Genomic DNA, 15,101 nt, shown 5'->3' with positions numbered 1-15,101 from the left:
AAGAATTCCACACTAATTCTAATCTTGAAGAATAATTCAGGATTATAGGGAAAGTTTTAGAGCTATGATGATTTGATTTTTGACTTTTACAAAGAAATTGTTTTCCCAAGGATGATAAAGTGGTGTTGTTCTCTCCAATGATTTTTGTTTAATCCAGTAAGTTTTCATATTTGCCTCTCATCGGTTCCTTACCATGAAAATAATCCTGTGCTGTATTAGAATCTGAAACATAGTCTTGATTTAGTGCCTTTTTTTAAGTCTTCAAATTCTGGATCTAGTATAATTACTTAACTACGTTTAAAAATTGTCTTACCACATCCAGGTTTCTCACAGTGACACAGACACTTCCCTTTAAACATATTTCCTTTATTTCAATACCTCTCTCCCTTAGCTCCTGAGTGTAATTCCCTGAAATTTATTTTTTTTAATTCCCCGAAATTTAAAAGAAGTACTCATTATAAAATGAAAATCTTAACTGATGAATTCAGACAAAAACTACATCTGGCGGACGCACAAGACGTCCCGAATACGTCCACCAGCTAAAAGGACATGCAGTTGCTTTGTTGCGGTTTGAAGAAAAACAGCATTCTTTAATTTTGCAGCTGAACCCAGTAGCAGAATCATCTTCCACAACAAGGAATAAAGTAATCAAAGTACCAGTGCAATGATTGTTCTCACTGCTGCTTTTAGTAAAGTTGCCTTGCTGTCGTTCGCCATAACTGGAGCCTAGGCCTGGTTGAAGGCTTAATCAGGAACTGTGATGCCGAGGCTGTGCTGCTATGCTTTCTGTTGTTGCCTTATGGGGGTTATACTTGAAGCGCTTTGTGCAAAATGTTATTAATAGGGCTGAAGGTTCATCCTTTCTGAGCTCACCAGACTTACTCATTCCCGTGTTGATTCGAAGTTGATGATGCACAGGCTTTTGGGGGCAGCCCCGCTTCAGTTTACATTAGACAATCAGTACACACACGGGTTTGTTTTCCAGGGGCCAGTGCCAACAAAATGTTAAATGAGTACTTGTGAAATTTGCTATTTTTAATAAAGTGATTGTTTAAATTAGTCGTTATTGCCTTATTTTGAAGAAACCTGTAGTCTCCAGTCTGGGAATACAAGAGTTCAATCCTCAAAAGTAAACTGCATTTATAAAATTCGAGGCGCCTGGGTGGCTCAGTCGGTTAAGCATCCGACTTCGGCTCAGGTCACCATCTCACAGTTCATGTGTTCGAGCCCTGTGTCGGGCTCAGTGCTGACAGCTCAGCGCCTGGAGCCTGCTTCGGATTCTGTGTCTCCCTCTCTCTCTGCCCCTCCCCTGCTCGTGCTCTGATTCTGTCTCTTAGAAATAAACATTAAAATTTTTTTAAAAATAATAAATAACTTCAAGGTTATGTAATTCTCTTCCAGATTTTGCACCTTGTGGACATTTCAGTATTGGTGTCAGTCGTGAAAAGAGCACGGGCTTTAAAGTTAGACCTTGGGCTGAATACCCATTCTTCCCCTTAGCTTTGTATTCACGCACATTTACTTAGTTTCTTTGGGTTTAACTTTTGTTTTTAACCTGGAAAATGAGATTACTAACCAACTCATAGGGGTCATGAGGAGAAAGTGAAAAAGTGTGTGTAGGATGCTTATCACAGCTGCTGACACCCAATAATGTAGAGCAAACATTCAGTTTACTGCTCATTTTACACAGCTTTATTGATATAACTCCTACATAAAACTGACCCTTGTCAAGTGTACAACTCAGTGGTTTTTAGCGGGGGTCACGGTTGTGCACCTGTCAGCACACTCTAATTGTAGAGCATTTTCATTTCCAGAGAAACCCCTTGGCAGCTCACTTCCCATTTCCCAACCCCCCTGCCATTGGCAACCACTAATCTACTTCCTACGAACTTGCCTACTCTGAACATCTTGTATAAACGGAATCCTACATGGTCTTTCATGACTGGCTTCTCTTAGCATAATATTTTCTAGGTTTTAGGGTTCATCCATGTTGTGGCATGGATCACTAGTGCGTTCATTTTCATGACCAGATCACATTCCGTTGTGCGGATAGCCACATTTTGTTTATTCAATCATAGCTCAGTCGCCTTCACATTTTAAAAGACGCCCCTGCTTCTTCCTCGTTTCCAGGACAGAGAAACAAGCACCTAATTGGGGATGCGTGAGTGAAACCCACTGAATGATACAAACAAATCTCAATCTTAGTAATTTTTGCCATTCTGAGCTCAAAGATTTTTGATCAACTTATCTGATTGCTCTTTTTTGATACTCGTTTTAAAAATGAGGAAATGAGCAGAATATTAAATACAGTCTTCCAAACTTTTCAGTTGGGTTGAGAGACTAGGGATTCCAGGGTGGGGAAATAGCGTTTTAGGGTCTGACAAAGAAAAAAGGAAATTTTGCCGCGTGACATGTTTTTCTTGGATGGGTCCTGAGATAGAGTGAAGCACAAGCTGTTTCCTGTGGGGTCACTGACAGTGCATCAGATTGATCTTGTTTATTCATCTGGTTCATTCGTCCTTTGTGTCAAGGGACCCCATGTGGGTCTCAGGTAATAAAATTTTAGCTTCTCTAATTGGTACACACAATTTAAACATATGTTAAAGGCAACAGGAAAAAGCTGAGATGCCTGGATTAGAATAAAACTGTATGAGAATCAAATTTACTATATGCTGTATATTCCTTGTAGACAAATTTTAATTACCGATGGTAAAAAAAACAAAACAAAACACCAGAGCAAACCATTTATATTTAGTGTTACTTCCAGATCCCTTAAACGTGTTTGCTTTGGTTTTGGTACCTCCTGTATAACGCTAAACTTGACAAGAAGTATTAAAATATTCCGAGGATTTGCTGAAGATCAACCCCACCTTTCCCATCACACGGCCTTAAAACTGCTGGCTTTCTTTGCGACCAAGCTAACGCTGGCGTCAGTGTCCCATCTCCTCCTGGTTGGGGTCCCGCAGCCTGGCGTCTGCCCCTCCCTCTAAGCCTTCGGGGGTCCCACCTCAGCCCCCCCCCCCCGCCCCGGGGGACGGCGGAGGAGCCGGGGCCCCAGACTGGCCGGAATCCCGCAGCGGCCGTGGACAGGCCTCGGTGGCCCACGCGGGGCCAGCACCGCCCGCCCCGCGGACACCTGCGGGCTGCGGCCAGGCGCGCGGGGCGGGGACTCCGAGGAGCGCGGTTGGGGTGGGGGGGTGGTGGCTGCCCGTCCCCATGGAGACCGCGCGCCACCCGTCCTCGCCGCGCTCCGGGGCGGCCGCTGGCTGCAGCCCCCGCTTGTCACTCGACGGTCCAAAGAGGAGGCGCTCCGGCCCGGGTTCCTCAGCCACCTCCGGGAGGTAAAGCCCTTGGCCTCCGGGCCGCGCAACTTTTGCTTGAGACCCCTCGGGCACAGCACCGGGGCGGTTTAGCTTCCCTGCGCGACCTCCGGAAGACCCGAAGCGGCGCTGAGGCGGGCAGCGCCCCTCCCCCACCCGTGACCTTGAGAGCCGCAGCAGCCCCACGATTATCCAAAAAGCTGCAGTGGCTCCGGGGAGAAACAAAAGCAATCTTTCCGTGGGTTTGACTTGGGCGGTGCCAAGGAAACTCTTAACCTCTTCCAGAGCTTTCATCTGGGCTAGAAATGAAGTCAAGTTATTGAGCACTTTGGAAAACAGTGATTTTCATCCGACCCCAGACTGGTTCACACCAACGCCTCTCCTTCTTCCAGTTTTCAGCTCTTCCTACGGTAGAGTCACGGGAGCGTGGGGAGTGGAGCTGGGGGCAGTGACGGGGAAATACACCCTGTTGAGAATACAGTTCCTGGTTCGAATTCTGTCGCTCTAGGAGTTAATATGCTAAGATTTGATGAACAGGACAAACAACTAAAGACATGATACTTCCTTTTTTTTCCTTCTTTTTAAAAGTACAAAGTGCTGCGCTTTTTAATAACTTTCTCCGTAGTATCAGAACAGAATATCCCGACATCATCTGTATCGAAGTTCAGCAAAACCCAGGCAATTTGTTTTCGGGCCCTTCTTGACATTTGCGCACCTTGGGAGTCCTCAAAACTCATGCTCTAAAACTTATTTCAGTAGGAGAAAGTAGGGATTAGGAACTTGAAAGTTTACAACAGCCATGGCTGGTTATTTCTCCCGAATGAGTTTAAATAGTGCAATTGCTTCTTGTTGCAACTTTAATCTTGTAGTTTTAAACTTACTTATCGGGGAGCCAATCCAACATTTATGTGCATTTGGGCTCACAAGTACGGCATTTCCTATCACCTCCTGTGCCATCAGTAGTGCAGATTTCCTCAAAACATGCTGTTACCTTCATCATCCATTACTTTTTTGTGCATTTAATAAAAATAATATACCAGTTTATGTTCAAAATAAGTCATGTTTTTATATGCCCTGAAAAGCAGGCGTTTAAGTGGAATAATCTTTCATTTCTGTTTTCATAATCACACACATTGTCCTTGTACTCTGGTTTTTTCACAGTCTTTAAAACCAGATAACTCTTCAGAGGCATATTTAAGGGATTAAATTGGGATTTCTTCCCTACGCCTAGTACTTGATTCTTTTTTCATGTTGCAAGAAGACTTTCTATAGATTTTTGTTTTCCATTCATAGAATCTAAAAGTTTCTTGAGGAAGTAATGCCAGGTACTTACGTTAAAAGTTTAGGTGAGTTTGCAATAGCCTCTGAAATGTTGAAAATATAGATCATGCTTAAGGGATTAAATTTCAGATAATAAATGAGGCGTTGTGCAACTTGCAGGTGTGAATCATAAAAGGACTCAAATGTAGGTACCTCTGTGGCAGAGAACAATGTTTCTAACTTGCACTTCAAGTCATTTTGTCTACTACAGTGGGGCAGGACCAGGTGAATGTACATTTCTCCAACCGGGTAAGGCTGTGGAAACATCGTTAATGACAACATGGTCCTGTGCTATCCTGGTGATAATTTAACGCTGTACAGACTGGCAATTGGCCAGCCATTTCAACCCTTAATCTGGCTTTGGTTGTCACATAACAGGCTCCTCCCCACCTCACCCATCACCCCACCTTTTTTTTTTTTTTTTTTTTTTTACTAGGCATAGAGGTAGTAGTAGGTCAGTTGCTGAGTTCCTCATCAATATGCCAGTTGTAAAGGATAGTCAGCCATGAAAGAGAAATCGTATTTCCGGATTAACCCATAGCAGCCATAGATCCAATTTATTACACTCACTCTTTAGGAAAAATCCAGTATAATTTTTAAATTCAATAACCAACTATTCCCTGTACGACCTTGGATGGTTTTCTTTACCCTGTTTTTCTCCTCTGTAATCTAACTCCCAGGGTGAATGTGAGAAGGAGCTAGTGTGTGGGAAAAAGATTTACTAGCACAGTGCCGGTTAGAAGAGCCACTCAAACAAAAATTAAGATAAGTTTACCATTTGTTACATGGCTCCCTCCCCACTTTGATTTTGTAACAATCTGTATGTTGGATCTAGTTATAAATGAGAAGAGCCACAGATTGGGGTCTCCTATTTCATTACCTTCTGAGAACACACTTCAGAAACATTTAGAGCCCTTGTTTTGCAAGATAATGTAAGACAGAGATACCCAGTTGGTGTCATCCACACTGGGGCCTCAATTCCCTGGAAAACTGGGATATGAGCAAGGCAGTGAGTGGCTGGACCTTTACTTTCCCAGGAGTTGACACGCTACTTTGTGTGCAAATAAGAGAAATCCTAAATGATCAAGGAAAAACCGCATGGGACAGTACTGTGGCTCTTGGAGAAAGGACACAAAGCAAAGATGAAAAATGGATGAGAATTTGGTTTTGTATACCTAGGTTTTGAGTCTCCCATGGTGTTAGAAACAGTGGTGACTGCCATATTGTAAACATAATTCACAAGGAGTATTCTTGCCCCAGAATTCTCATTCCAAACGACTACCCTAAAATACTTCCCTTCCTTCCAATTTGCTGATGTTGTGAAAGAATGATCTGCCAGATGTACATATTAATTCGATTCTAAGCCTATTTTACCATCTAACTCACTTAATATAATGATGGGAATTACTAATAATATCCACATAAGTTGACAGATTGTCACAGCTGTGACATAGGTGTCAAATCCTAATAATCAGTGAAGGAATTTGGCTTTTTCTTAGCTAGTGACTTGCTTTTCAGCCCTTGAATTTGGAAAATTAGTAGATGTGAACAATTATTCCTTTACTCATTCAGCAAGTACTTGCCAAGTGCCTATTTGGTGCAAGTGCTAAGTGGTGGGCAGCTTCTAAATTGGCTCCCAACGACCCCAGCTTCCTGATAGCGATGCCCTTGTGAATCCTCTCCCCTCAAATGTGGGCTAGATTTGTTTCCAGTGCAGGGGTTGCCAAATGTTTTATGTGAAGGGCCAGGTAGTAAATGTTTTTGGCTTTGTGGGCTATATGGTCTCTCACTCTCTTTCTCTTTCTCAATTAGTCAATTCTTCCTGTTACAGTATAAAAGCAACCTTGGACAATATGTAAATAAATGTGATTAGCTGTATTCCAATAAAACTATTTGCAAAAGTGGTTGGCAGGCTGAATATGGGCTGCTGACCACATTTGCTGACCTCTGTTCTGACTAATCAAAAAGTGATGCTGTGTTGCTTCTGGGATTCTGTTACACAAAGACGCCAATTTCCATCTTGCCTGCCGTCTTGCCCTTTAGCTAGTTCAGTGGGTGGAAACCAGCTGTCATTTTGTAAGCTAACAAGTTAGGAAGCTCACATGGGAGGGAAGCCTCCAGCCAAGAGCCTGCAAGGAACTGAGTCCCTGTTCCTGTGGTCTGTGGGAACTGAATCTTGCCAACAAACCACTTACACGAGCCTAGAAGTGGATCCTTCCCCAGCTGAGCTTTTGGATGACCACAACCCCAACTGAAACATGGTTGTGAGAGACCCTGAGTCAAGGGACCCAGTTAAACCATGCCTTGTCTCCTGACACAGAAACTGTGAGATAATAAATATTTGTTGTTTTAAGCCACTAGGTTTTGGGACTCTTTGTTACGCAGCATTAGATAACCACCACGATAACCACATCACATAACCAATACGCACTATGACAGGTTCCTATAACAATGAACAAGGGAAATCCTGCATATTATTTCCCCCTCTTGGAGATTCACAGTGAGCATCATCGTAGTACAGTTTCTATAACATCTTACAAAAAAGAAACTTGTTTCGTTGTGCTTAATCATTTCCTAAGCATATTTAACCATGGATCCTGCTTTTGGGAAATGACTATTAATATCATATGGAGCTACTATTTGGAAAAATATAAAATGCTGGAATATGAAAAGAAATCATTCAATTTAAAGAAGTAGTGATTGCCAGCATGCCATTTGTCCTTGGGTTGAATAATCAGCAAAAATGACATCTTAAAAGAATGTAAATAATCCCATGGAAATTTCTATCTCTATCTCTAACTCTCTATTGGCATTTTTATCTCTATATTTATATCTCTATATATGATATACTGTACTCATATATTTAAGTCCACCAGCAGAGATAGTGACTGTTCTTTCTGCAATGTTCTGCTTATTATATAACTCAGTAATCCCTTAACACAGAGGATAACAACAATTTTAAGAACTTGCTAAATAAAAACTCCTTATGTTAGGGGCGCCTGGGTGGCGCAGTCAGTTAAGCGTACGACTTCAGCCAGGTCACGATCTCACGGTCCGTGAGTTCGAGCCCCGCGTCAGGCTCTGGGCTGATGGCTCAGAGCCTGGAGCCTGTTTCCGATTCTGTGTCTCCCTCTCTCTCTGCCCCTCCCCCGTTCATGCTCTGTCTCTCTCTGTCCCAAAAATAAATAAATGTTGAAAAAAAAAAAAAACAAAAAACTCCTTATGTTGGCTCTTGGAGGGATTTCACATAACAACAGCTGGGCGTCTTAGGAAACTAAGGATTTGTTTTGATTTAATGTTGATTCAGAAGGAGGTATTTAATTTCCCACATTGCCATGAGGTTTTTATCTGAACAACACATTATTATACTGTAGTTTGCCAAGCACGGCATTGCTTTGCTTTACACATGAGGAAACTGAGGCTCAGAGACTAAATTACTTGTAAAGCTTTACTTGGGGGAAAGGAGGTTAGAGCAGGGATCCAAATTCAGTGTTGTCATGCTACCCTCTGTAATATTTCTAAAATTGTTCCTAATCTGGTACATGCCTTTCCAATATATTCATTTTTAAAACATGCTTCCATTTCTCACATGTGGTAAGAAGAGCCTGCAAATGTTTGTCTTATTCTCAAAATCTCCTGGTTCTCCCATAAAGTTTCTTCGGCTACGCCAGGACCCATTGTTCTCTCTCTTCTTGGGATTTATAGCAACAGAGGTTGCTTAGAAACTGAGACATTTTCTGATGCTGGAATCCCAGCTAGAATTTCACTGCCAAGTGGTCATCCAATTTTTTTTTTTTTTTTTTTAATATCTCCAGTAATGGACTTAACCTCCTGAGACAGCTAAAGCCGCTGAAGTGGTTGTTTTCCCACTTAGACTGATCCAAAATCTGTCTCTCTGACATCACACATTGTTCTTAATTTTGTCTTCTGGGGGATCACAAACCATGTGTAATTGATTTTACATATAAAAAGCCTTCAGATAGTTGATGTGCGTGTGTGTATGTGTATAGTGTGGGAAAGGGGTCCACTTTCTTCTCTCTTCTTTTAAAACAGATACTCTGGTTTCTATAAATGGAAAAATCCATCTCTTCTTTGATTTATCATCTAACAAGTACCCATGTATACTGGAGTCTATTTTGGACTTTGTCTCCTGTTCCCCTGGCTTCGATATTTGTCTCCATATTAATGCCATGTGACATTATTACTACAGCTTTACAGTGAGTCTTTCTAGAAACATGTCTCTCTCCCTTGTTCTTCCAGACTGACTTGACTATTTGGGGCCCTTTAAACCTCCATAAATATCTTAAACTCAGCTTTCCAAGTTCCACACACATACCACGATATCTCTTAGGATTTTTTAAATTCAGATTGCATTGAATTGGTGGATCCATTTGAGAAAACTAAGGTCTTCATTCTTCCGAATTCTCTAATTCATGAATAAAACATATCACTCCATTTATCTGGGTTCTTTAAAAGTGTTCTTCAAAAAATTTTTATCATTTTCTTCATAAAGTTTGTACTTTTATTTTTTTCTCGATACTTAAGAGTGTTGGTTTTTTATAAGTGATATCTTTTTAAAACTTCTTGATCAAAATAGAAGATGTAGGGGCATCTGGGTGGTCCAGTTCATTAAGCGCCTGACTCTTGATTTTGGCTCAGGTCATGATCTCACAGTCCGTGAGTTCAAGCCCCACATGGGGCTCTGTGCTGACAGCACAGAGTCTACTTGGGATTCTCTCTCTGTCGCTCTCTTTCTCTGCCCCTCCTCCACTCTCTCATGCACTCTATTTCTCTCAAAATAAATAAACTTAAAAAAAAAAGAAATAGAAGATGTAGAAAAATATGTGAATCATATGTATGGAACTCAGTGAATTGTAAAGTGAACCCCACTGGGTCCCCATAGATCAGGGAGCAGCACCCCAGAGTCACCTCTTATGTTCCTCCCAGTCATACCCTCTCTGTCCTACCCAAAGGTAACTGCCATCTTAACTTCTAACACTGTGGTGTAGAACCGTGTATAAATTAAACCACATAAAATGTGGCATGCTGTTTCCAGCTTCTTTTGTTTAATGTCTTATGTGTATGATTCACACATATTGTGTGTAGCAGCTGATTGTTCATTGATATATAGCATTCTTGCACAGGGATACATGACAATATATTTATCCACTTGACTGCTGGGGAATGATTGTACCCTTTCCAGTTTGGAGCTATCTGATGTCGCTGTGAATGTGCTCGTGGATATGTTGGGTCCACATGTTCGTGTTTTTCTGTTGAGTCCATTGGAGGCACACGTTCAACTTTAGGAAATAATGCCAAACCGTTTTTGCAAAGCACTTACACCAGTTTGCACGTTCACCAGCTGTATGTGACTGTTCTGGATGCTCACCAGCATATGGCTCTGTCAGTCTGTGCTAGATAACAAACAGTCTCAGACCGAGGTAGCTTGAAACAGAAATCATTACTTTTCACGATTCTCTGGGTTTGCTGGCCTCGCCTGGCCAGTTCTTCTGCCTGTTATAGTTCGGGGGTCCTTCATATGGTCGCGTTCACTTGGGAGCTCAGTTGGAGCAGAATACCCGAGATGGCTTCATTCACACATCTGGTGCTTTGACGAGGGTGGCTGAAACAGCTTTGCGCTGGCTCAACCTCTGTCTCTCCAGATGGTCTCTCATCATTCTGTAATGTAGCTCGAGCTTATTTACATGGCAGCTAGATCCAAAGCGTACCAAACAAGAAACTGCAAATCTTCTTAAGGCCTAGGCCCAGAAGCCACACATCTTCACTTTATCAACCTCCATCAACATCCTCTGCCTCTTGATGGAAGAACTGATACGCATACACAAGGATGGGAGCAATTTTTCCTGGCCATATGTGCAGACAATATACCCCGTTGTGCTCTCTGGCCACAACAATTCACATGCCTTTTGTATGCAGAATACATTTACTCCATCCCAAGACACCTAAAGTCTCATCCAATTATGGTACGAGGCTTGAAGTCTAATCTCTTGTGATCTGCATTAGGGCCAATTGCAAATGAGGCTCCTCGTCTGTGGCTTTTCTTGATCTGGAGACCTGTGAACCTGGCTGTCTCCCAGACACCCGCCTTATGCTGGTGACACACAAGAAGGGTAGTATTTCCTGTTCATAAAGACAGGAAACACAAGGCACATGGCAGTTGCTGACATAGCAACTCTGAAATTTAGCCAGGCCAGTTGCCCTGATTATTCCTCGACTACATACAGTCCAGGTCTCCTCCTTGGGTGTGGCCTCCTATTCCATTGTCCTCAGCTCCTCTTAGTTCTGCACTACTGACTCTTGGCTTCACCTTCTGAATCATCCATCCTTTCCAATAAGAAATGATTTGTGGTTGGGGCGCCCAGGTGGCTCAGTCGGTTAAGCGTCCAACTTCAGCTCAGGTCATGATCTCACGGTTCGTGGGTCTGAGCCCCGCGTCGGGCTCTGTGCTGACAGCTCAGAGCCTGGAGCCTGCTTCAGATTCTGTGTCTCCCTCTCTCTCTGCCCCTCCCGTGCTTACGGCTCTGTCTCTTTCTGTCTCTCAAAAATAAATAAATGTGAAAGAAAGGAAGGAAGGAAGGAAGGAAGGAAGGAAGGAAGGAAAGAAGGAAGGAAGGAAGGAAGGAAGGAAGGAAGGAAGGAAGGAAGGAAGGAAGGAAGAAAGAGAGAAAGAAAGAAAGAAATGATTTGTGGTTTTAATTGCCTAGCTTTCTCAGCCTGCTTTCTGCCTATAGAAAGTTGGTGTGTCAGAGATCATTGCAAAGTTTCTTGGTCCCTTTTCTTTCTAGCTGGTCATGCTTTCACCAGAACAGTCTTCTTTCTATGCACCTAATTATAATCTATTTAATATAAGACCTCCTTTCACAAACCTCTTTAAGATAGACTCCTCTCTGCCTTGTGCTGTGATTCAAGGTGCTGTGGGGCAGTCTTTAAGATTCTTAGAAACTCATTTGTTTTCTTTGTATAACTTTTAAACATTTTATTTATTTATTTTGAGAGAGAGAGAGAGAAAGGGGCAGAGGGAGAGAGAGAATCCCAAGCAGGCTCTGTGCTGACAGCAGGGTTCAAACTCATGAACCACAAGATCATGACCTGACCTGAAATCAAGAGTCGGACACTTAACCAACTGAAGCACCTGGGGGCCCCAAAACTCTTTTATTTTCTGAATGAGAGGGTCAGTACCATTGCAGACCTTTTAAAGACCTTATAAAGGAAGTCTTTGAAATGAGATCTTTATTATTTTGAGACTTTTTTCTAGCCGAAGATACTGTATTAGATGTTCTTTATTTCCACTAAATTCTACCCCAAAACAAAACCGATCTTTCAGATCATTTCGTGTCTCCCTGACTGCATGATCTGCAGCTAAAAAAATTGATTAGCCTTTTCTATATCCTGCTTAGAATCTCTTTAGTCAGGTCTACGTATTCCTTGGTACGTTTTCTATTGTCCGTACTAACGCAGACACCAGCGTCACTAAACGTTTCACTGCCACATAACACAGTCACCATTTGCCTGGCCTTTCGTAGCAGCTCCACTGCTCTTCTGCCTCTACTAACGGTCTGCTGACCACCCGTCCACTTTCCACACACTGCCTGTTCCTAAAGTCAATGCCCTATGCCCTCAGTTATGTTATGGCCACACTGTCCTTCCGGGTACCAATTTTTGCATCAGTTGTTAATGCTGAATAACAAACCAACTTCAAACGTAGGGCCTTAGCCCAATAACCATTGATTATTTCTCATGATTCTGGGGTCAATGGGGCCCAACTGGATAGCTGTTTTGCTCCACGTGTTGCTCACTAGAATGTTCCTTTCTCCACCGCTCTGCATGCCACCTCTCTCACACATCAAGTGACCATATATACGTGAGTCTGTTTCTATTGGTTTGTCTATTCTTCTGCCAATATCTCATGCTGTTCTTTAGGGTAGCTTTATCACGAGTAAGTCCTAACATCATAGAGTAAGTCTTACCACTTTGCTCTTTTTTTTTTTTCAATTTCTCTCTTTCTCTCTCTCTTTTTTTTTTTTTTTTTAGAGAGAGAGGGCATGTGAGCAGGGAAGGGGATGGGGGAGAGAGAGAGAGAGAGAGAGAGAGAGAGGAGAATCTTAAGCAGAGTCCATGCTCAGTACAGAGCTCAAAGTGGGGCTTGATCCCCTGACCCTGGGATCATGACCTGGGCTGAAATCAAGAGTCAAACGCTCAACTGACTGAGCCACCCAGTCACCCCTTCTTTGTTCTTTTTGAAGTTGTCTTTGCTATTCTTGATACATTGCATTTCCATACACATTTCATAATGAGTTTGTCGAACACACACACACACACACACACACACACACACACACACTAGCTTCTGGTTTTGACTGAGATCATAGAAATTAATAGGTTAATTTGTAGAACCAACACCTGTACATATGTATGCTCTTATTTAGATCTTGAGAGTTTTCTCTTGATTGGATGTTTAGTATTCTTTTTAAAAAAAATTTTTTTTTCAACGTTTATTTATTTTTGGGACAGAGAGAAACAGAGCATGAACGGGGGAGGGGCAGAGAGAGAGGGAGACACAGAATCGGAAACAGGCTCCAGGCTCTGAGCCATCAGCCCAGAGCCTGACACGGGGCTCGAACTCACGGACCGCGAGATCGTGACCTGGCTGAAGTCGGACGCCTAACCGACTGCGCCACCCAGGCGCCCCAAGATGTTTAGTATTCTATGTGGAATATTTGTCCCTCACTGAACTTAAATTGGATTTTTAAAAATTATTACAAATGATATACTGTTATTTATAAGGGTTTGTTGTTAGTATACAGAAATACAGATTTAAAAAAATGTTTTAACATTTATTCATTTTTTGATAGAGAGAGACAGAGCATGAGTGGGGGAAGGCAGAGAGAGAGGGAGACACAGAATCCGAAGCAAGCTCCAGGCTCTGAACTGTCAGTACAGTACAGTACAGGCTCGAACTCACAGACCTTGAGATCATGACCTGAGCTGAAGTTGGACACTTAACCGACTGAGCCACCCAGGTGCCCCCAGAAATACAGATTTTTATTTTTTTTTTTTTGTTTTGTTTTTTTAAATTTTTTTTTCAACGTTTATTTATTTTTGGGACAGAGAGAGACAGAGCATGAACGGGCGAGGGGCAGAGAGAGAGGGAGACACAGAATTGGAAACAGGCTCCAGGCTCTGAGCCATCAGCCCAGAGCCCGACGCGGGGCTCGAACTCATGGACTACGAGATCGTGACCTGGCTGAAGTCGGACGCTTAACCGACTGCGCCACCCAGGCACCCCAGAAATACAGATTTTTAAATGTTGCTCTTATGCACAGCAACTTTGCTAAGCTTATGCATTAAATCTGATAATTTATCTGTAGATTCTTTGATATTTTTTTACATACAGTTATGCCATTAATAAGTAATGACAACTTTTCTTTTTAAATTAGTATACATTTTATTTTCTGGTTTTATTGTATTGGAGAGAACCTCCAGGATAATACTGAATAAAGGTAGTAGTAGCAATCAGAAGGAAAGTTTCAACGTTTCACTCTTAAGTTTAAGTTTGCTGTGTTTCTTATAATACATCCTTATTTGAATTACTAAATTACCTTCAAGTTCTAGTTTGCTAACATTTTGTTGTTATTGTTAGGAATGGATGCTGAAGCTTAGTAAATGCACTTTGCATACCTACTGAGATCATTATATAATTTTTCTCCTTTGTTTTATGAATGATGAGAAGTACATTGATTTTGTAATACCAAACCAAATTTACATTCCAAGGATAAATCCAACTTGGTGGTGATATGCTATCTTTTTATATATTGCTGGGTTTGGTTTTATAAGATTTTGGTTAGGATTTTTGCATCTATGTTTATGATAATAAACTTCTAATATTTCTCTTTCAAGGTCCTTATTGGGTTTTGTTATCAAGGTTATGCTGACATCATTAAAGGACTTGGAAATAATTCCCACTTTTTTCATTCTCTGGAAGATTTTGTGTAAGTTTACTGTTATTTCTTTCTTAAATCTTTGGTAGATACAAATATTGGTTCCAGGAGCAAGATGCTACCATAGCAACGGCAACACATTCCAAATTACGTGGTGTTAACATCCAGTCTGGCACCATGAAACTGTTATTGGACACTTGGAACGATGTCAATCCACGTTATACAGCGCAAAAAACACTTGCAAAACTATAGTTTTGAATAGAGTAAATGGCTTGTACTTTATGCAGAGAGGTAGAAAATGAATGTTCTTAGAATGAATTTGTTACTCCTGGCTGCATTTGCTGAGGTACCTACCAGAAATAGAGGCAGCTCAGAGAATAGTTGGCTAGTTTGCAAGCAGGAACGTAAAGGAATTCAGAGACGGCCAAAAACTCAGGTACTTGCTAGGTTAGAAGATGGAACCGATTCACATCTTCAACTAGTAAAGAAACCATTGAGAAGG

The 15,101-nt window shown here is 41.8% G+C and overlaps 1 protein-coding gene across 8 annotated transcripts in view; it reads left to right on the top strand.

Moving 5' to 3' along the window:
• Positions 1–3,175: 3,175 nt before the first annotated feature.
• Positions 3,176–15,101, top strand: part of ECT2L (epithelial cell transforming 2 like) — an 82,437-nt gene continuing 70,511 nt past the window's right edge. For 3 of the 8 annotated variants that reach the window (XM_040449032.1, XM_040449036.1, XM_040449031.1), the window contains exons 1-2: positions 3,177–3,341; positions 14,559–14,650. The gene's annotated coding sequence lies outside the window, so the exon portion shown is untranslated. Of the gene's footprint in view, positions 3,731–14,558; positions 14,651–15,101 lie in introns of all 8 variants that reach the window. The other 5 variants (XR_005782678.1, XM_040449037.1, XM_040449034.1 and 2 more) reach the window with 3 other exon arrangements.

The sequence above is a fragment of the Herpailurus yagouaroundi genome, unplaced genomic scaffold, assembly GCF_014898765.1.
Source record: "Herpailurus yagouaroundi ecotype Mexico unplaced genomic scaffold, PumYag 198, whole genome shotgun sequence".
In the NCBI taxonomy this organism is placed as follows: Eukaryota; Metazoa; Chordata; class Mammalia; order Carnivora; family Felidae; genus Herpailurus; species Herpailurus yagouaroundi.
This window is presented reverse-complemented; position numbering and strand designations above follow the sequence as displayed.